Source organism: Acartia tonsa, chromosome 12 (genome assembly GCF_053477335.1).
Source record: "Acartia tonsa isolate MP-2025a chromosome 12, ASM5347733v1, whole genome shotgun sequence".
NCBI classification, from domain to species: domain Eukaryota; kingdom Metazoa; phylum Arthropoda; class Copepoda; order Calanoida; family Acartiidae; genus Acartia; species Acartia tonsa.
This window is the reverse complement of record NC_137271.1, coordinates 28,717,817-28,742,283: the sequence shown is the minus strand read 5'-3', so window position 1 is coordinate 28,742,283 and position 24,467 is coordinate 28,717,817. Positions and strand designations below refer to the sequence as shown.

The window sequence follows — 24,467 nt, the reverse complement described above, 5'->3', positions numbered from 1 at the left end:
AGGTTTATCTTCACCGTGATCTTTACCCCTCTTTCATAGATTACAAATTAATTTTTCTTCAAAAAAATGTACTATCTAAAAAGATTTAAAAGTATTACGATTTCTTTAGTTAACCATACCCACGAGTATTACAGATAGATTTCAGGCTAAGTCATCTTCATGAAAAGAAATTTAGTAGTTTGTATGTTTTAGAAACAGCAAATTGGATTCTTATATTTTCCAGTGTCGCTTTGAAGCCAATAAATATCCGATGGATTCGAACCGGTTCTCAGCCATACTGAAAAATTATGTATAGCATCGTATTATATCTAGTTTTTTACGAATATAAAAATGTACAATAATAAGACTAAAACCAGTTTATTAGCCCGTACCTACGGCATCTAGGGGCAAATAACTAATATTATATGTATTTGGAACGTACGTAAAATATAAAAGTGTATGTGTTTATGCCTTTACCAGAGATCTAGCAATATGCTTGTCCAGTTCGATTATACTTTTAAGTAAATTTTATATTGGTGATAGGTAATTATTGATTTGTTTTGTTGAGGTTACCACTTACCTCGTCAATTATCTCATACGGGCGAGGCTGTTGTCTATGGCATTTTAACGTCATTTGCCCAACAACCCAGGATAACCAAGGAGAGATTTTTTTCTCCTTTTCTGTCCAAACACTTAGAGTATTATGTTAGGTACAACCAAACAGACAACCAACTTTTTAATATACTGCACGCAGGGGCGTCCAAGCTTTTTTATTTGGGGAGGGGATAAAATTTTGAAAATAAAAATTTGGGGGTGCCAACGGCACCCCCAAGCTCATTGGGGGGGGGGGGGGGGGTAATCTTTATTTCATAGAGGCATTATTTTTTATTTGGGGGGGGGGGTAAAAATTGAAAATCAGCATTTACCCCCCCCCCTTGGACGTCTATGATTGCACGATCTTTGTCTGGAAGTCCTAGCTGTGTAGGGTAATAAGTTGCGCCTTTTATGGTCTTATGTATTCCCCCTACTCTGACTTTTAATTATTGGCATCTGACATAGCAGCAGTAGGAACCATTTTAAACATCTTTGGTTATGATGCAGTGTTGAGCTCAGATTCGAACCCATCACTTCTACGGTCGCGGATTGAGGTAACCATTAATATAGCATTTACAAAAAAAATTTAAATCTGTAAATTAAAATCAAAGTGAGTTCTTTTAATGGACTGTTTATTACAATTGATTTTAAATACATGATTATAAAAGTTTGCCTGGTCGTTCTAGGTATAACCATTTCAGAAACTAAATAAAAGAATAATTTTACTTTATAGATTAAAAAAAATATAAAATATTAATATGTAAAAATACAATTACGGTGTTTCTTTTTTTATTTGAAAATAGAGCTACTATTTTACCTGAACGATACAGGAATCTTTTTAAAAGATTATAGCAAGCATTTATTATAAAAACTGTTTGGTATAGCCTATGGGGCCAAAGACGATTTTTTAAATGCTTCTCGTTTAAATATAAGTCCTTATACAGGTCAAAATAGAATGTCTCTATTTACCTATTTATCTATTGTAAGCAATTAAGGGTTGGATCAATTGCTAATTTGTGGTGTTAGGGTAATTTATGGATGCAATTGACATAATTATCTCTTTTTCAACAATTTTCATAGTGTTATTGTTTGGACACTAGAGTTAACTAGAGTCCAAATCGCATTCGTGGCTCATCATGTGGAGCATCCGCTCGTCGTCTGGGTCAACAGCGCGATATAATTAAGGACGTCATAAATCGTGCCTACTTCTGTTATGTCAGGTGCGAGATATTATTAGCTAGAGTAGAGGGAATGCCTTGGCCCAAAACAGGCGCAACTAATTATAATGTACAGTTAGGATTGTTAAACTAAAAACAAAGGTTGTTAAATAATAGGAAGGAAAATATAAAGTTCATTGACTTAAAGAAGGAATTTTTTTTCAAACAGGGGAACAGCAAAAAATGCGTCTAGCTATAAGAGCTAGATAACAGGTGAAATAGGCTGGAACTCCAACCCCCCGCCACCTCCAAACGATACAGTTATTTGACATTAGTATACATAGACATTTTATTCTCCTGAACGATCTAGTTGTAATTAATCAATTTTTATGCAATTTTCTTGAACAAACTCTTAAAATTCTACAAGGTCGACTATATTCATAAAAAATATAAAAAACAGTCTAAAGAAATGTTATCGGTTTTCTAGTATTAATTTTTCTTTTTTTAAAACTAAAATTGAAAGTGAAGTGGAACTTAGACAAACTGAATAAGATATGGAGAAGCTTCGCTCCTGCAAAGTGAACTTTATATTTACAAATCTTGACATTTTTGCAATAAATGTTGTTTAAAAATGTATTTTTGCCTTTGGGCTTATAACTTTAATATTTCTGAAACAAGGATGACAACATCCATAAAAGCGAAGCTCTGAAACGGTAGACAAACGAACATTAATACTTGTAAAGTGCCAAAACTGCATAAACAGATTATAAATGTATAATTTCGAAACAAATTTTTACGTAAATTTGTTCAAAAACTAATTAAATACAGGACATACTTATATTTTAAGGACTTTATTATAGTGATGCTTACTTTATAGCAATGTAATTTGTTGTCTTAGGAATCAGTATTTCAAAAATCAGATCAATGGATAATTTTATCACATAAAAATTATTTGTAAAAAAAGTTAAAAATCAACATGTTTAAAATGGACGTACGGACATTCTGATAACAATTATAGAGTTGCTAGGCCTTTAAATTGTACCTAACAACTTCAGGAATCATCATGCAAAGTTTGAAATCGATAGGACAATTCTAACATGCCTAGATTAGCAAAATTTACGATCTTAATTATAGAAAAGCTTCGCTTTTAAAAACAACATAAAAATATCATTTTGGATCAAGTCAAGCTGAGTGTGCCAATGGCAACAAGTAAAACAGAACGTGCCAATATTCCCCCTAGTCAAGTATAGTATGCCAATATTCCCCCAAGTAAAACATAGTATGCCAATATTTCATCAAGTAAAGCATAGTATGCCAATAGTTTAGCAAACAAAGCAGCATGACAAAAAAAATATAAATTTAACATCTTTCCGATTTATGTTATGATAATTAAATTCAACCTACAAATTTACTACTTTATGTACGTAAAATATATAAACTAGCAGTTGCGTCCCTAGCATCTAGAAGCTCTCTATTCCAAGTAGTAGAAAAGTTACGAAAATTAGCCTAAAACCATTAAAATTTCAAAATAAAAGATCTCACTAATCGATGGACTGTTCTGGTTCTTCTTTCAATGAAGCTTCTTATTGGTCCTTTAAAATGCCATGATTTTGTTACAATAGTTTTTCTTTTTAAAACTTAAATGTAAAGGATATTTGCAGCTTTCTCCTTCCCTCAAATGCCCCTAGAGACATCGAAGGGGGGGGGGGGTGAAGCTGCTAGTATATATATATAAATTATTTCAAAATTTTAGAAAAAGCATATCTTGACAAGTAAAGCAGAGTATGCCAATATTATGCCAAGTAAAGTAGAGTGTGCCAATATTCCCCCTAGTCAAGTAGAGTATGCCAATATTCCCCCAAGTCAAGTAGCGTGTGCCAAAACAGGCTATTGGCATACTCAGCTTGACTTGATCCATCATTTTTTTTGTTTTAGAAACTAGGCGCAGCTACTCTATAATTAGTATGTGTCTGTTCGTCGGTCACTCTTGACCGAGTAAACTGAGGAAAATTACTATGTCTGTCTTGTTTTTATAGGATTTTAAAACTTCTACCCCTTGAATATTCCGACGTTTTTGTACTTATAATTTTCCAGCTATTTTAATGCTGTGCTTCTTTTTGGCTTAATTATTTATTGAATCCTTAAATAAACTGAGAAATTTTAACGTCAGCTTGATTATATCACGTTTAGACAAAAGAATGGATCAATTTTGTGGAAGGAAATGATGATTTTGTATTGTTAAAAGCAAAGTTTTAATAGTAAGCTACTCTATAAGTGTTTGTGTCTGTATGTCATTCTGTCTGCCACTATAATTAGACCTATCATAATAACTCATAGACCTATAACTTTTCTAGGCTACCCAAGTTAAAATCGACCCACCCTATTGTCCAATTACCCCTCTGGCAAAGCAAAATATATTGTGCTCAGACGTACAGACAGACAGATGGATAAACAATTAAAATTGGCAAACTTAGTTTTTACTGGTTATATAATAATACTTTGTAGTATTTATGTATTGTTAAGATAATTGCCTATGTCTTTTCCTAACTTTTGATTTAAAAAAGAAAGGAATGTTATGTGCGGTTATAGAATAAGAATAGTTATTTATGGCATCGAATTATATACAGCTTACCGGGGATACTAAAATGAAATTAAAACCAGTTTGGCTAGCCCCGAGAAGCCGAAGGCCTAGGCTAACAGAACTGGTTATAACTTTATGTTTTTACTTTGATATTCGTGGAAAATTGTCTGTAATACGATGCTACACATGGTTTTTCAGTATGGATGAGAGCTGGTTCTAATCCACAGGATATTAATCGGTTTCGTTGCCTTACTGACAACCACTATAACTAACCTTCCATGAAAATTGTAGAACGAAATATAGAACTATTTACAAAACTTTAAGACAGAGGTATAAACAACTTAGTATCTATAATACAAAGTAAAACGGTGTCTGTCTGTCTATTTGTCTGTTTGTTTGTAGCGAAGGATCTCGCTAACTGCTAAACCAATCGGGTTCTCCTTTTAATTTTTATATATATTCAAAATTCACATCCAGAAATTGGGAGAGGGCTAAATTTGCTAAAATGTTCAAAATCCCCACCCCTGAAGCCCAAGACAAAGTGCTTTACCTTTAATTAAAAATATGAAAGCATGTATTATAGGTAATTGTTATATATCATTACAAAGCTAAAACAAATTTGAACAAAGGCAGACAGACATAAATAGTACACAAATTGGTTAAGTAATTATTCAACAAGGATGACAATATCCATGAAAAAATTAAAGTGAAACAAATATATTTAAAAAAATTAGATTGACAGTTTATTTTAATGAATCTAAGTTTTATTAGTGTGTCTGAACAAAAATATTATGCCTTTTCGTCTTAGAAATATTCATTTAGAAATATAAAGTTAAAAAAATGATTGTTTCAACATGTTTAAATTAAATATACTTTCAAGAAATGTTTTTAGAGTTGCTACGTTTTCTTTATTGTACCTAACTTTTGCAGGATTCATTATGTAAAATGTTAAATCTACAAGAAGATAAGATAATTATTAGAGATGTCCATTGCGGACGGACGAACCTAATATATAAGAAAACTTCAGTTTCAAAACAGACAAAAATATGTCTATTTTAAAGACTAAAAGAATAGTTATTTCTCTAGTATTATAAACGGCTTTCCGCGGATATAGAATGTACAATTATGAGATTAAAACTAGTTATTTTGCCCCGAGGTGCCGAAGGCACCGGCTAAAAAAACCGGTTTTAATCTTATGATTGTACATTTTATATTCGTAGAAAGCTGGATATAATACGATGCTAGACATAGTTTTTTCGTATGGATGAGAAGCGGTTCCTATCCACCGGATTCGAATGAATACGAGAATAGTTATTTCTCGTATCGTATTATAAACGGCTTTCCGCGGATATAGAATGTACAATTATGAGATTAAAACTAGTTTTTTTGCCCCGAGGTGCCGAAGGCACCGGCTAAAAAAACTGGTTTTAATCTTATGATTGTACATTTTTATATTCGTAGAAAGCTGGATATAATACGATGCTAGACATAGTTTTTTCGTATGGATGAGAAGCGGTTCCTATCCACCGGATTCGAATGAATACGAGAAAAGGACTTAATTACTTATTATTTAAGTAATTCATTAATTTTTCATTTTTTTATTTCATTAAGTTAGGAATTTTATCGTTAAGTGTGATATAAAGCAATAATTTTTTTTTGTCCGAAGCTAAAGATCTCTGAAACTGGTAGTCCGAATTAATTGTACTTTTTAGGGAAACTTTATTAATGACCATGGGTGGTTTTAGGTTTTCGATGCTCCAGTATTCACATGTAAGCAAACACCGGCTATTTTCTTGACCCTCTCTGCTCTCCCCTAAAATCTAGGGGCAAGGCAACTAGTATAAATGAGCTTTTCTAATGAGCTTTGTAGATATTTTGAGGTCGTTTTAAGCCATTTTTTGGCTTCCTTGATCCTCCTAGAGGCTTGCGGTAAGTAACTAGTCTATTATAGCACAGTTAGGGGATTCAGAACAAAACTCATGCAATCAAAGATATTTCTTACGATTAATATTACACTAATACATGCAGCTTACACCAACAATGAAATTAATTTAGAAAAAAATCACGAAACACATGCGTTTTTTAGATTGTAAAATTAACGACCTTTTTATCTGCCCCCCAAATATTATTTTAGATTTTTTTCGCTTGTTGGCTATACCTCATTCCTGAGTTAAGGTTTAGATGAAGTAAATGAAAAGATATTTTGAAACGAAGTTTAGTGAATTTGAAAAAAATATATTTTTAAAACCAAGGAAATATTTATTAAATCACGAAACCTCTGAGATATGTGGAATGAAATGACATGCATTGCACAAGGTTTTCACGGAAGGACGGGGAAGGAGTTAAATGTTGACAACCTTCTTAAAACCAGATAGATTGGGTTGTAGAATGTAGGTATGTTTGAACTAGAACTAGCGTTTAACCTAGGATCCTCTAGGGGCGCTTAAGGTCTTCCCCCCCCCCCACCCAAATTTAAAATTTATGTTTGAAAATAAAAAAAAAACAATAGATTTGTGGAGATACTTTTTTTTCAATGAGCTGTATTAGCTTAGCTTTGTTGTCAAGGTGAAACCTGTCGGTTCCGCGGTAAGCCCCCCCCCCCCCTGAAACATTAATTTTCCAAGAAGTAAAAAAATATGAGACCCGTCTTCTATTCTTTTCATATAATTTTTATAAATATTTTAAGATGAAAGAAGTATTTGAAATGTCGTTTTTGTTATCGGAACCCTCTCTAGTATTCTTTCTAGATTTAAAAGCAAAGCATATTAGAACTGTTCTATTGACTTCGAACATGTTTCCTGTAGCAACTTTATAATTATTAGCAGTAAGTCGGTAAGTCATTTTGAATGACGGCTGCAGCCTTAACCAAAGCCACCATTAGCCAAGCGGCTTTTTTAGCCCCCCATTCAGGCGCAGCTGCGCGGCTGAAAGAAATATTAAGCCACTTGAAGCTTAAGTCATCGGACGGTTCAACCACTCGAAGCTTTAGCTGAACTTAGCTGCCTTACGAACTGGCTTCTTTCATCAACTGTACCCACTGAGATACTCAATAAAACAAATTAGACAAATCTGATGTAACAACAATAATTATCTGCATGTATTTTGGACAGCTGGGCCATAGACGTCCAAGGGGGGGGGGGGAGTACGCCGTAGTCACCCCCCAAATTTTTTTCATTTTACCCCCCCCCCCCAATTTAAAATTTACCCCTACCCCGGGGGTAAATTATTTTTTTTTTGGGGGGGGGTAAACTAAATTTACCCCTGCCAACAGATTTCAGGGGGGTTATTACCCCAACAAGCAAATTTTACCCTCGGTGAAAAAATTTTTTTTTTTTTTGGGGGGGGGTTAAAAAAATTTGCCCCCCCCTTAAAAAATTTTTACCACCCCCCCAAAAAAAAAGCTTGGACGCCCTTGAGCTGGGCAGCTTGGAGGAAAAATAAGCCGCTCTTAGCCGAAACAACAAATTTAGCCACACTGTCCATTATTCACCATTATCTTGTCTCTGTCCGAAACTACCCTGCTTGGTCTGAAAAAAAGCATGATTTGCCCTACAATTTATAGGGTTGTTAAATTGTCAGAAAAGTTAATTTGTAAATCACATATTATGTAGTTCTAAAGGTTTTGGATATTGAAAAATAAGGATCTCACATATGACCTTACAATCAGGGATCTAAAGGCATAAAACAATGGCCAATAAATACAGACCCATTGATGATACACAGAATTGCTTTTTATCTGGATTATAATTAGGTGTTGAAAGGTTTGGTTTAACTTAATGATCCAACAAATTAAAATTTAATAAAAATCCTCAAGGTTGTTAAGCCAACGAATAAGAAAACGTTATTATAAAATTTGGTGACTAATGTAATGAACAGCCTAATGTCTTATCCCTCCCTGCTTTATGATACATTTGACACACTTCTACTTCTTGAAATCTTTTTTGTGAATCCCAAAAATTTATGGTTTCCACCAGATGACTAAGATGACCTTGTTTTTATTGTTTTGCATCAGAAATATCATATAGTTTTTGTAAATCCCCTTTAACAACCCTTATCCACTCTGAGCCTCGGTCATCAATTGTTAATTCAGGTGCCCTTTGGCGCAACTATCTCTATTTCCCTTGATATCTTTCTTTCTTTATCTATCTATCTATTTCTTTATCTATTTTGTCTCTGTCTCTCATGTAATTTGAGAATATCAACATCTAGTTTATGATTTGTAGCTGATTATTTCTGCGCTACTTGTGGATTGAATTGTCTTTGCTTTTTGTTTTATTTTATTTTTATGAATATGAATGTCCTTACTTTTTGGTTTCCTGCCCAAAGTTTTCTGCCTTTAACCTTTTTTTCTCATTTTTCGCTTTCTCTCTCTCCTCTCTTACTCTACCTCTCTATATCTCCTCTCTGTATCTCCTCTCTTTCTCTCTCTCTCTCTCTCTCTCTCTCTCTCTCTCTCTCTCTCTCTCTCTCCATCTCTCTTTCTCCATCTCACTGTTTTTTTTTCTCTCCCTCCCTATATTTTTTTCTCTCTCACACTCTATCTGTCTGTCCCTCTGTATCTCTCTCTATATCTCTCTCTGTCTCCCTCTCAATCTGTCTCCCTCTCAATCTGTCTCCCTCTCTATGTTCCCCCCAGCACCCTCCGCCAATCTACCCCCCTCCCTTCCCACTCTCCTTCCACTCTCCTTCCACTCTCCGGCACCTTACTCCCTTTTACCCCCTTTTCTGACGCACACTCTGACAGAACAGACCAAAATTCGACGGACAAATATTAAAATGCATCGCTCCAATGTCAGTCGGAACTTATCTGTCGCTTCCAAAGCACAGACACACAATAATTATTTACATTTTAAAATTAATTTCAGTGATTCAATTTAAATTTAAGAAATCTGTTTGAAATTAAACTGATAAAGGTATGTAGATTTTAAATTTATATCTCAAATCATTTGTTTTATTTAGAAGAAGTATTCAATTTAGAAAAAGTTTAATTTTTCATTTAAGATGAAGCAAAAAGATTTACTTACAAATTTTTTTTTTTTTTTATGTATAATGTTAATGGCTGGTAGCTGTCAAAAAAACAAATAGCGCCTTTCCGCGCTCATACGTGAACTGCGTTATCTATGTTTGTTTTTACAGTACTAACGTACGTCCAGCTGTTTGGCCGCTAGCAGCCCTTAGCTTTTTATAAATTCATAAAATATGTTTATGGAAAAAAATTAAATTTGATTTTAAAATTAAACACTTGTAATATATATTGACTTAAATATCGTAATCAAACTTAGAGATATAAGTTTTCCGGAATTGTAATGTAGGGAGTAGATTTGAAATCTGCATCAAATTTTAAGGACTTTTTATAAAATTCGTTTTTTGTATAATTCTTTATCTAAAAGCGGAAATACAAATTAAGTTAATTAATTTTGGCATCTGTGATTGGTGGATTTAAAAAATCTGCGCTCTGATTGGATGTCGTACATCATTCAACCAATTAGAGCGCAGGTAGTTTAAAATCCACCTATCCTATTGGTCAAAATTAATTAACTTAAAATGTATTTTCGCTTTTAGATAAAGAATTTTATAAAAAACGAATTTAATAAAAAATCCTTAAAATTTGATGCAGATTTCAAATCTACTCCCTACATTAAAATTCCGGAAAACTTATATCTCTTAATGTCAACCAAAGATAAATTTGCTTTCATTTTCAAAATAATATAAGCAAAGGATTGGCATATGAGAAATAGGTGACCAGATTGGCTTCGAAACCGATAAGTATCCGCTGGATTAGAACCAGTTTTCAGTCATACTGAAAAATCATGTTTACATAGGACTACAAACAATATCCCACGAATATTAGAATAAAAATCATAAAAGTAATACCGCTTTTGTCAGCCAGGTCGTTCGACCGGTCGGGTCTAACAAAACTGGTTTTAATCCTAAAATGTTTCATTTTAATAACCGCAGAAAGCTGTCTATAATACTGTTAGATATCTAGCTGATAAGTTTCTTTAACCTCTTTTTTTTTTGCTGTGAGGAAGATTTATTAATCTTCCATAAACCTATCCCTAAATTTAATGAGATATGGGTGTAGTATTTTATCATTTCGTTTTTTTTTTTCACAAAAAAAACATAAAAAAGTACAGATAAACAGTTTTAGTCACCAAGGATTTTGGCATAAGGCAATGGACAATGAGTTGATTTTGGGGACGAAAGTGATGTAGAATTTCATTCAAGTAATGTACACATTTTAGAGCATTTATAAAAGTTTGCTATAAATCATAACTGCATAATTTCATTTTAATTTAACATAAAGTATAGAGTTGCCTCGATTTTTAGACTAAAAGTCATTTTACTAAGAAACTATTTTGAAGGACGTACGTACAGACATGAGAAGGTTGCTGCGCTTCTTTATCTGCTTCTTATAAGTTTGTAATTTGTCAGGACAACGGGGTAGTTGCACGAAATGCATTTAAACTTGAATTTAGTGAACTGCATATTTTTTCCTGTTCAATGGTTTAAACTACATTTATAGGGGATGCTGTACGTATTGGTGCAAAAAATGGGGACAATTTTTAAATTGATTTGACGGGGCTGTTTATTTACGTCACAAGTGAGGGGAAAGAAAAGGGAAGGAGGAAAGAAACCCCCTAGAAAAGAGATGGGGGTATGACGTCACACGCCAAAACAATTTGAAATTTGTCCACATTTTTTGCACCAATACGTACAGCATCTTTATAGGGCATATATTTGAAAGAAATTCAATTTTCTACCTTAAAGTTTTAAAAATCTTGAAAATCGTATGCTTGTGATATATGCAAATTATATACTTGGCTTATTTTCACAAAAGCAGCATGACGACTAATTAAGTGATATTTAATTGTTTGTTATTTATTGTAATACAAAATTTTATATGTTTGATGGTATACTAGTAACTTAAACTTAAATAATTTTTCTAAAATGCACTTCATGCAACCATCCCTTTAAATTCTTTGATCAGTTTCGTCCTTGTTAAAATATCCAACCGCGTTTTGGGAAAAAAAACAAGGATGACAACATCCATTAAAGCCAAGCAAAAAGAATAATGAATGAAAACAAGCATTAATGAGAAGTATAGAGAGGGATATTGCTCTAAATATTGAAGAAGAAAAAATGTTATGTTCATATTTCTCAAAATTGCCGAAATGCATGATACTATACAATATACATAGACATACCGTTTTTTTTAAATTGTTAATTGTTTGTTGTTGGTTCCAGATTTTACCTAATTGCTACAGTAATACTCGTACAAAGTTTTTCCTTTGCAGACGGACGGACCTTAAATGCTAAAAAAGCTTCGCTTTAAAAATTATATTATCTAATTCTAAATTGAAATAACTTGACCTTTAGATAAAATATAATAACCAACAACAAAACTATTTATTTATAACCAACAGATGTTTGAAAAATGAAACATGGACGTGTTGTTTTATAAACAAGGATGATAACATCCATTAAAGCGGAGCTCTGAATTCGGAATGTAGGACAAACGAACATTAACACTTGTAGCATGTCAGAATTTAATTAGCAAAATATAAGTTAAAAAGTCTAAACAACATTATGCTGTTTAGGGACATACTTACATTTAAGGACTTGATTATACAAATGCTTCTCTTAAAGTAGTGTACCTTGTTTAAAATTTTAAAATCAACGTGTTTCAAAAAGATCTGCCTAAATTGTACACAACTGCTACAGGAATCACCATTCAAAGTTTAAAATCAATAGGACAATTCTAACATTCCTAAATTAACGATGAAAGGCATCCGTTACAGACCCTAATCATAATCTTCAGAAATGGTATTTTTTTTGTCTTATCCATAATCCAAAATCCCTGTGTGGTTGAGATCAATTACAGGAATAGGACAACGGATAATGAATAATATTTAACAGTTAGTTCAAGTAAATACTGCGTTTAAAAGATTGTGGGTTTTGTAAATTGATCAAGCCGGCATTATCCCTCTTCCCTGACAGTTTCCAAATAAGTGGTTGAGAATAGTTGTCATTTTCACCAGAATTCTCCTGTTTAACAAATTATGTTTATTTACATGAAATTTTAATTTTTTCAGCGAATCTACCTTACAAGTTTAGTGATTGTGTGTGACTTTTAGTTACATTCACAGAAATAAAATTTCTGATAACCAGGGATCTTAAGGGAGAGGACAATGAGTAATTGATGTAATATCCAAATTTCTCCTTCTGTTGATTAAAATATCTTGTGGAAAAGAATGGACATTGCTAGTTTTTACTTTCCAATCAAGTTTTATTAATAGTCTCAAACCAACAAATAAGATAACGTGTTTATTTACATTTAAATATATACTACCTCACTGATGTCTGAAGATAAAGATATCGAAAATTACTTGTAAAAAATGGACTTTTTAGGGTAGCTTTATAAGGAGTGGTTTTATGCTATTTTCCTCTCTTATACCCCTTTAAAGACTAAATGTGAAGCATCCAGTTTATTAAGTTATTTTTTTATAGTGTGGTTATTTTTAAATGTGTGGTTGTTTAAGGTCTAGTTATGCATAGATTGACATTTTAAGTCAGAGTTCGATTCTTAACAAAAATATATTTGTGATAATGTTAACATAATCAAATGCATAGACTAAACTATGTTGCCCCTTAATCTGTAAAAAGAACATATATTGAGGACTTTTCTAGCACTTTTATGTATCTTTTTATCATTAATGTTCATAAAACCTAAATATTTTTAATAAAAAGTCTGATTAAAGCCTATTATCGACTTAGTTAAAATTGCAATTAGAATTATTATGAATCATTTGAATAATTACAATTAAGCCAAAGAAGATAAAGTATAGAATAGAATCCAGGTAGAAGATTCTGCCTGGCTAGCCTGAAATAAAATTGGAACTTTTGAAAGCCCTAAATGGCTACAAGGCTTGTAGTAAAATCATATGATTTCAGATATTATCGAGAAATGATATGAAAAATAAATGCCTTTTTTAATAGTATACTAAAAGCCATACAGCCAATCGTCCAGCCATACTTGTCCTATTCACAATGGATTAAAACCTTATAGTATTAGCAAAACTTTAAACAAAAATTCATTTCAACATGAATTTAGTAAAAAAATGACTTTAGAAATATTTGGTTAAGAAATAATGATCACGGCATTTGTATTAGGGTTGCGCATGAATTTGTTTACAAAAAATCCTTAGCAGCTGATTTTTAATTCTTTCAAGGTCTGAGAGTAAAAGATGTTTATATCCTATTATATACACAGTGTTTCAAAAAAAACTGCGTTTTCCGGTTTTGAGAAACAACCAGAAGGAATGTGAGAAAAAGGATAATAGGTCCATATTCTATGTAAAAATGTACATCAGATTTACTTAAGGTGTTTTTTGATATCTCTAAAAATGCGGCTGTACTGATTGGTACATGTAGGGGAAAAATGCTTGATGTTGAATATGAGATATCAATTAGATTGAAATAACTTGTATATTTTGCAACATATTGTTTCAAAAGTACAATATCAAAGTAGTAAAAGCTTAAATCAATGTCCCCATATGAAATTTTTTTACATATTTTCTTTTTTGGCTCCATGCAAAGACCTTTTTAGGTTCTTCAGAATTTAGTTTTTTCTATTTCTCTATGACAAAGTCATTTTTAGAAAAAAATCTCTATTAATACTGTGTGCATTGACAAATAAAACAAGTCACTTTTTATTTCATTTCAATATCTTTAAAAATAAGCAAGTTATCATGGTTTGAAATTGTTCGTAAAAAGTGCGTTTTCATTAATTACTCATGTTTTATAAGATGATCTCTTATAATCTGTCAATCAAATTAAGAGATTAAGAGGTTAAGGGGGGAGGGGCGAGGAACGAATATGAACAATTTTAATACTAAGAATTAAAATCCAAGCAAAAAGAATATTGATTTTTTATTTTAAAAAAGGCATTTTAAATTAAGTTTTAAATGTAATTATTAGATTATTTTGAAGTTTATGTTATAATGTTGTTTTCAAGTAAAAAAAGGAATTAAATTCAACGTTATAGCATAAAATTATTAAGAATACAATAACACACACACATTTCGAATTCTTTGGGCTCTAAAATGCGCTGTTGTTTTAAGAGATATTAAAAAACGCCTGTAACAAATTTGATGCATATTTTTATAGAGAATATGGACATATAATTATTTTTTTTGTACTCCTAATGGTTGTTTCCCAAATCTGGAAAACGCAGTTTTTTTTTAAACGCCCTGTATTTTTAAGTATTTTAATTTCAATTATTATCATAAATTATTTTATTAATTGTTGAGTTATACGCAAGTTACATTTACATTTCGTAATCGAGTGATTACGCAAGTTGCGTCATAAAGTACATTGACAGTGGTGAAATGTAAACAATATTAGATAAACATAAATTTAATTTCTATGCAGTAGAGACATAAAGTTAGGTGAAAAATCTAATACTTTTCGATATATTTTCATTAAAAAGATATTATTTCAGTTTTGTCCCAACTTGACATGTGTACCATTCAAGTTTCATATTATGTTTTTATTGCGCAAGCGCAACTTTTCTTCAATATTCCCTAAAATATTTGAGGTTTTCATTTCTATTCCTCCTTATTCTATGAATTAAGCTGATATTACTTAGGGTATTTATATGCATAAAAAAAGAATATTGGATATTTTTAAGGATCTGACCATAGTTGTTTTTCATGGTTGATTGCATAATATGCAACAAACATGGTGGAACATAACCTTCGCAAAAATGCTTGTTTTCTGGCGTTTTTATACGCCATCAGTTCCGCAAAGTAACACAATAAACCCTCTAACTTACTATTATATCGTTTTGCAGTCACCAAAGATTTGTATTAAAGTTTTCTTATTTGTTGACTAAGAAATTTTGGGGACTTATATTTAATTTTGATTGCTTGATTCATGTGTCCAAACGTTTCAACCACTTATTTTAATCTACATAGAACTCATGAGTCCCCTATATATCGTACTTTGATAGGGTAATTTTGTGTATTATAATGGGGGTTGTATACAATTTATCGGCCATTGTCTTATCCCATTAGATCCCTGCATACTAACACATTTTTGAAGTGCTTGTAATGAGCAATAATTTAGAAAAAATTTAATTTTAATGTACTTGTTTTCAAAATAGCATAAAACCTGCAGGTCCTCTTTAAAATATATACCACTGCCGTCTTCGAGATCTTATTTATCAAGTATACACATGATAACCCTGATAATAACCAACATAAAGTATAATTTTGTTTAGTTGTTTATTTGAAAAACAAACCCACAGTTTTATTTTTATTATTGATTTAAAATCAATCCCTTGTTTACTATCGGCTCCGCTCCTAGCATCTAGAGGATCTGTATTCGAAGGGGTAGGGAAGAGCAGAAAAATTGCTAAAAACTAACCTTATGTTTAAATGTTAAAATGAAATAGCCTAAAACCATGCCACGACCTATATTTACCTTCCCTAAAATGGAGAATCCAAAAGGTTCAGCAGTTTACGTAATCTTAGGCTAAAGACAAAAAAATACCTTACTACTTAAATCTATTTATCTATTTATAAATATATAAAGTAGTAAGATTTTTTGTTTGTCCTTTAAGTTCTCGCTAACCCCGAGACCGATAAGGAAAAGAGCTTACCGTTACTGGGGACGGACGACCCGACCCTAATTATAGAAAAGCTTCACTTTTAAAGATACTCGAAAATATATTCTTTTTCCATTTTATTAAAATTAAATGTAATGTCATACAATTAAAATTTTGTAAAACACAGAGACATCTATAATACAAAGTAGAACGATGTCTGTCTGTCTGCTTGTTTGTCTGTTTGTTTGTTTGTTTGTTTGTAGCGAAGGATCTCGCTAACCGCTGAACCGATCGGGTTCTCCTTTACAGGGTAGCTTCTCATAGGTCCCGGGAAACCCCCCCAAAAAATTAAAAATATCCCACCCCAAAAAACCCAATTTTTTTCTTTTTAAAACTAAATTAAAATAGTGGGGTCGACTACCTCCTCCCCCCACAAAAAAAAATCCCCCCCCCCAAAAAAAATTTTATTTTAATTTTTTCTTTTAAATCTAAAATACGAAAAATTGGTTTGATCGAACCTCTTGGGGCAAAGCCCCTAGAGGCTAGGGGCGAATCCGCTAGTTTATTAAAATCAAAAAGGAAAGTAAATTTTTAGTGATAATTTGTCATAATTGCTTATAATGCAGGATGCAAATTGATTATGTTTAATTTTGATAAAAAGGTGTTTTCTTTCACCTGGTTTTGATAAATTTTTAAATAATCTTTTTGTTGATTAAATCTCCTTGTCCCAATTAAAATTGCCACATGTAGTAAGTGGTGAGTGATCATTTGTACAAGAAAATTTGTCAAAGGCCCGGCACATCAGATCATTTCCAGGGAGTTAGGGGACAATGGTCTGTTTATACACTAGTCCCCAAAGTTTTGTAATAATCATTTCTTACTTGATGGCTTAACAACTTCGCGGACATTTATTGAATTTTGAATGGTTAGTTTATTAATTTGAGTTTTTAAAGGTTTCTACCACTAAATGTAATCTAAGGAAGTGGTATATTTTTAAATCATCATTGGGAATGTACATCAAATTATCAGCCATTGTCTTATCCCTTTGGATCCCTGGATCATTTTACATTTAAAATAGTAAATTAAGACGTTAGAAATTTCAGTTTTTAAAACAATCTGCTCGAGATTTTAAGAAATTATACACTGTTCGATGAAAATAGCGACAAATGTTGATGTTAAAGTGAAGCTTCTTATTGGTCCTGGGAATCTTTATAACTATTTTGGATGGGTACCTCCACCCTCCCAAGATAAAAATATCCCCCCTAAAAAAATATACTTTTAAAACCAAACTGTAAAGTAGAGGGTCGACTACGCCTCCCATTTCATCAAGTGCCCCTAGAGGCCTCTATGTATGTAACCGCAAGTTTGTTCATAATTTAACCGACTGGCTCCTTTCCATATGATCTTATAAAAATCAAAATATTTTTTTTAAGTTCAATTTTTCCAAGATCTTTACATGAGTCATGTCATGTTCATAAGCAAACAATTACAAAGCTACTCTATAACTAACATTATTTTCTCTTTGTTTAGATTTTAAATTTAATTTTAGACCAGTTAGTACCACTTGAAAATAACAGAATATTACAATTTTTTGTTTTAAATTTTAAATTTTTGATGCCTTGTAGGACGTACTTTAATTTTGAGACTTCATCATTGAGCTACTTTACTTATGATATTGTGCTTAATCACTTAAGAATTCACCATTCAACAATTCTTGATTACATTATTTTAAAATAACTAACCATTGACTTTTTTGTCTAAATCATATCATTATAAAAATCATTAAAGTATGTTTGAAATCAGTAGGCTTATTATAAACGACTTAAATAAAAATCAGAGCTATAGCTGTATATACAGAAGGACGAACAAAGTTATAATGTTTTCCAAAAAGTTTAATAAATTTCAATGGGTAAGCTACAGAGTAATGTTATCATCCTTGTTAAGCATATGTATCAATGTGCTAATAAACGCTTTTAATCAACAAGTATGTATACTTATGAATCAAGTTAAGAAGAATTTTACGTTTAATTGTTCAAAGTTTTATATGAGAAGAACAGATTGAAACAGATGATTTTACGCGAGTTTCTTCAAGCCGCGAACTGTACGTTCATTCACTTAGCCGCTGCTTGTTTGCAGTCTTAAATGATGTAAAAAAGGATAACAACATCCATAAAAGCGAAGCCCTGAAACAGTGAGACAACGAAAAAAAACTTTTGTAGATTGTCAGAGCTGAATAAACAGAATATAAACAAAATTGTAAGTAAATTTGTTGGAAAACTGCTTAAATACAGGATACTGTTTAGGGGCATACTTACATATTTAGGACCTAATTATAAAGATGCTTTCGCTTATTACTTTGTACTGTGCTTGAAAGGAATCCATATTCTAAAAATCAGATTAATAAGATAATTACCTCACATAAAATTTTGGTTAATAAATGATTAAACTTTTTTTTAATTGACGTACGGACTTTCTGGTAACGATTAAAGAGTTATTACCCTTTCTAAATTGTACCCAATTGTTATATGAATCAACTTAAACATTTTGAAATCGATAGGACAATTCTAACATGTCTAAATGAACAAAAAAGATAAAACCGCTACACGAAAAGAGCTAACCGTTAGGGACTAAAGTTTCGCTTTTAAAAAGATCTTACTTTGTATTTCATACATGATACAAAGTTACATCTAGTACTTCTTATACTATTTTAAATCAAAGGACCCTCATAATATTACTTTTTTGGTGGGTTTTCTTATGGCTTAACGAGACATTAGACTGATAATTATAACGTACCCTAATGTTTTATAAGCAAGTTTTCTAATTTATAGGCTGAAAGTTTTTGGGTACTTTTTAAGTTAATTGTTTGACTTAAAGTAATAGTTTTCAAACTTTGCAGCCGGTAACGAAAATCCACACAACGGGTTATTTTATTCAACATAATTGGATGTTTACTGTATAAATCAATTTATCGTCCGTTTTGCAATCCCTTAAGTTCCATAGAGAATCTCCCTTTAAAACTGTTCATCATAAATAATGGAAATTGAACTTTTTTTGCGTTATGTGTAACGTAATTTTACCCAATTAAATAAATTTTATTTTTAAAAGCGAAGCTTTTCTATAATTAGGGTCGGTCCGTACGTCCGTCCGTACGTCCGTCCGAGATAGATAGCTTTTATTCGTTAATTTAGGCATTTTAGAATTTTCCTATCGATTTCAAACTTTGCATGATGATTCCTGTAGTAGTTGGGTACGATTTAGAAAGCGTAGCAACTCTATAATCATTACCAGAATGTCCGTACGTCCATTTTAAACATGTTGATTTTTCTACTTTTTTAACAACAAATTTTCAAGTGTTCTAATTATCCGTTTGATCTGATTTTTGGTATATTGATTCCTGGGACAAAGAACAATATTATAAGCGAATCAACTCTATAATCAAGTCCAAAAATGTAAGTATGTCCATAAACATTATCCTGCTTCAAGCAGTTTTTCAACAAATTTACTTACAATTTTGCTTCGACTCTTATACTTTTAAATTCTGATCATTCAGTTCAGATACTATACAAGTGTTAATGTCCCGTTTGTCCTACCGTTTCAGTGCTTTGCTTTTATGGATGTTGTCATCCTTTCTTATATGAGACAAAATTGACTGGAATATTATAGAACTCACGAAATATTTTTTAATGCATAAAAACCATCCTAAATTGTTAAACATACATAAACAATTGATAGTCTTTCAAAAAAAAATTCATTTAGTCATTAAATAATACAAAATTAATTTTTTTCGTTTTGACTTTAGCAACGCCATCAATTTTAACACATTGAAGAGGAGATACTAATTTTGTTCTAAAACGCACAATTTTCAGAGTTAAAACATAAGTAATACCTTAATCTCTTCCTTTAAACTTGCTTGAAAATCCAAAACCTTTGAATCAACACATTTATTAATGTGTAGGAGTACAGCTCTTCACAAGTCATTTTTACCTGAAGGTCGATTGTGGAAAAACCCCTGCCTAATATCAAATTTTTTTTTCATAAATGGAATAGTCTATACTTGGGTAAAATATGGTATCAATTCTAGATTGGAGACGTTATTCAAACTAGTTCTATAACTGATTAATCTATTTCCTAAAATTTGGCTTTCTTTCATTGCACTTCTTTGTACTTTTTTTTCTTTTCAAAATGATAAAATGTTTTAACAAATAGTCTTTAATATATGAGGTAATATAGATAGAAAAGGATATCCAGGGAGTTTGGCTAAATCTTCCCTTATTACCTCTTGGCAGATGAACTATCCCTTCCTGTTAAACCTACATAAATGGGACACAAAAAAATACATTATGCATGAAAACAACTTTACAGTAGCGAAGCTACTAGAAAATTAATTTTGTTTAAACTATAGGGTGTGTTTTAGTTAATTATGAGAAAATATATCAACAGTAACGAAAAACTGCTGAGCTGCAAAATTGTTGTAATATTTATTAATAGCCACAGCCAGCGGCTGGTAGTTTGCAGCTCAACAGTTTTTTGTTACTGTTGATATATTTTCTCATAATTAACTAAAACAAACCCCCCCAAAAAAACAAGATTGCATGTTCAATTTTACAAGTTTAGCTGATTAATTGCACCAGTGGTCAGCCACCAAACCGCCAAATTAAAAGTTTTGCAGAATATTTATAGACTGACCCATAGTATTATAATTCAGAGCTCTATCTTGAATATGGGCCTCAGAGCGCACTGTTACTGTGAAAGTGTACAACCCCCTTCCCCTTGTTTTAAAAGCACAAAATCTATTCTGAAATAGACAAACGGACAAAGTGAGTTATAGAGCTGATTATCTGTTATCACAAGAAAGAAAAGAAAGAGCAGTCTGACCGCTACGGATGTGTTCTACTTAATTATGCTCCATATTTATGTGAATAGCTACAAGAATTTTCAGCCTTCTATCTTTTACAGGAGCTGAAAAATCACGATTCCACCCCCCCCCCCCCACCCCCGTTTTGTCTCTAACAGACGGACTAACAGATGCACATTTCAAATTTTAGAGCAGCTTTGCTACTAAAAGAAATAATACATTGAGAAAATTAGTTGTGAAAAATATATGCGGCTTAACAGCAGTCCGACTACTATGGATGTTTTATACTTAATTATGCTCCATATTGATTGAATGTTTACGAGAAGTTTCAGCCTTCTATCTTTTATAGGAGCTGAGAAAATGATGTTTCCCCCTTTTTGTCTCTAAAAGACGGACAGACATTGCTACTAAAAAAATAATACATTGTTAATTCTTATTTAACCCTTAACGGTTAGGGGGGGGGGGGCGTTGAACGGTATGATCCTGCAGGTCCTGATCCTCCAGGTCTCCATAAATCTTTAAAAAACTCCTGTGGCCGCAATTTTTGACTTAGAGACGTCAAATTTTAAACGTAGGCTTTTCTTACATGTCTAACATATTAAAATTTCATAAAGATCCGCCGCCGTTTCCGCCGACCACCGACTGCGGCGGCTGGCAGCTGCAAAATGCAGCTGCGACCGCTGAAATTTATGTTTTGATATTTCTAATATAAAATTTTACATAAAAAAAACATTTCCTAGAAAAAAATGTTCTTCTAGCTTCAAAAATAAGAAAATTACAGCCGTTTGAAAGTTTTAAGTAAAAAAGGACCTAAAAACAAAGGTTGTTAAATAAAAGGGTGAAGGAAGCTAAAATTGACTTTGACTTATAAAAGGTCGAAAATTCATTATCAAACAGGGGACTTGCACAACAAAAATTACCCCTCTAACTCTAATAGGAACTGAGATAATAGGCCCCCCCCCCCCCAACCAATTAAGGTACGGCATGGGGCACGACTGTTAAAAGTTAAAAGGATGACAATATTCATTAAAGCAAAGATCTTAAGATCAAAAAGAAATTAATGTAAAATCATGGTTGCCGTTTAAGATTTGTAATATTTACTATACCTTATACATATTGATCTGTGAAGCATATCATGGATGCTTATATTCATCACAATCAATATATCTTCGTTTAGGAAGGCCTAAACAGCTATTTGTTAAATCATTTATCATTTTGACAAGAAAAAAAAGTACAAAAAGTTCAAAGAAAGGAAGCTAAATTTTTAGAAAAAGATTATTCAGTTATAGAACTAGTTAGAATAACGTCTCCAATCTAGAATTGATACCATATTTTACCCAAGTATAGACTATTCCAATTATGAAAAAAAAAATTGATATTAGGCAGGGGTTTTTCCACAATCGACCTCCAGGTAAAAATTACTTGTGAAGAGCTGTACTCCTACACATTAATAAATGTGTTGATTTAAAGGTTTTCGATTGCCAAGCAAGTTTAAAGGAAAAGTTTAAGGTATGAAACTCATGTCAACTCTGGAAATTGTTGAAATGAGAACAAAAATACGGTTTTAACATTTTTGTGTTGGCAGCCATGGCTTCACCATAGACGATAAGAAAAATATAAAAATCTCTTTCAATTGTTGGAAAAAATATTTTTTTTCAACACACCATCATTTCTTAATGTATTTTTTATAATTAAGGATAGTTTTTAGGCTTTTTCCGTTCATGCGTGATTTTTTTGTATAAGGAAGTAAGAAGTGCTCATATATATTATATTTTATTTTATTTATGTAATAATTTACCATAAGGCACATTACGGCATGGATTAATTTTAAAAGAACCTAAAAAAATACCTTGTTTAGAATAATGATTTAATGGAGAGAGGGTTCTAAATGTCAGTGAACACTTTTTTTGTTAAAAAAATGAAAAAAGAGTGCTTTCACTCCAACCTAATTCTTGATCAACGACCCCTATCTTTTTTATATTAAATTTTTGATAAAAAATATCATAAAAGGCCAACGGGGAGGAGGGGGGTCTATCCCCTCGGCGCTCTTCTAAATTTTGAATCATAAGTTAAAAACAGAGGGTTTAAGTCTTTCTAAAGTTTATGTAATCTACTAATTCTTTGGTAGGTCCAAATCAGCTCTTTTTTTTATCTTATCATGCTTAAAAAATTTTAAAGTTCTGTTAACTGTATATTAAATGTACTTTTTTTAAAAAGTATGTTAGACAAAAATCGTGCATTATGCATTTTTTGTCTCAGAAATTATGTATAGTAAAATGGCTTAATGTATGAGTTTTTATGTCCATTAAGGTCGAGTAAACGGTTTTACTGATTATTATATAATTTTCTTAATATAGTATTGATTATGGTTTATTTAGAGATGGGTAAGTTCAACCACATAAAAATGTAGCTCTCTTCCCTCTAGGGACGAAGCCGCTAGCATTCTATTTTTTAAAAGAAAGTATCAACTAACATGTAATAATGACAGGCTTATTAGACACAGAGTAGGATAAATACAGTTTTTTTCTAATTATAACTTCTTATTACACAGTCTGCTTAAAACAAGAATTAATATGTCCGTAAGTAGAGCAGCAATAACAAGCTAATAATATTTTACAATATTAAAAGAATACTAAATGTCTTCAGTAATTTAAAAGTTTGAAAGGCAAGACCTCTGAATAAAATATTGCTTAAACAATTGAATCACAAATTTAAAATCTTGACATTAATTATTGATTATAGAGTAACTATAGACCCTAAGTGTATAAAAGCTTTACTTTTCAACCAATGTCTTTATGAACGTGTTCTTTTTCAGTAAAACATTGGCACGATAATTCTGTTTCATATAAAAGTGTTTTCACACATTTGGAAAAAAATATATCATAACTTATGTATCCTTATAATTAAGTAACTGGATGACTGTCTGTAACAGCTGAACCGATATGGTTCTCCTTTAAAGGGTAGCTTCTCATAGGTCCTGAGAAGTTTTATAACCAATTTGGGGGAGGGTACTAACACCCTCTCAAAAGAACTTACCCCTAGAAAAAAAATCCCGCCCATCCAAAAAATGTTCTTTTACTTAAAAAAAATTGAAAATAGCCTTAAACATGCCCTTAATCAGTTTAATCAGATAGCCTGATATCTAGTTGCCGAATGTGTACGCAGTTTCCTGAGTGTTTCCTCATCCTAGCTCAATATTTACTACTAACTAAAAAAGCTTCAAACTTCAAAAAAAAAAAATCAAAATTAAAAAAATTCAAATTTATAATGTATATTGTATAAATCGTTTACACATTCAAATTTTGATTTTTTGAAGGGAAGTTTGAAGATTTGTAGCTAGTAGTAAATATTGAGCGAGGATGAGGAAACACCCAGGAAACTGCGTACACATTCGGCAACTAGATATCAGGCTATCTTTAATCATTATCAAGCAGAGTAAATAGCTAATTATCAACAACCAAATACCTTAGCATTTATAATTGGTGGTTTTGTTTGAACGCCAGCCGGACCCCCAAATATGGTGTGAGGGGGTTGACATTTAAAATGCAACTAGATTTGTAGGATAATAATTCTAAAGTCTGTAACAATAGAATAATCACAGCATATTTCAGACTAGTTTAGGCCCAAACTTAATTGTTACTTTGTATTTTAAATATTAATAGGAATCACTAGGATTGTTGAAATGTTTAA

General features: G+C 31.8%; 1 protein-coding gene across 2 annotated transcripts in view; it reads left to right on the top strand.

Moving 5' to 3' along the window:
* Positions 1–9,101: 9,101 nt before the first annotated feature.
* Positions 9,102–24,467, top strand: part of LOC145334248 (neprilysin-2-like) — a 94,562-nt gene continuing 79,196 nt past the window's right edge. The window contains exon 1 of one of the 2 annotated variants that reach the window (XM_080179623.1): positions 9,102–9,224. The gene's annotated coding sequence lies outside the window, so the exon portion shown is untranslated. The remainder of the gene's footprint in view (positions 9,225–24,467) is intronic. The other variant, XM_080179624.1, reaches the window with a different exon arrangement.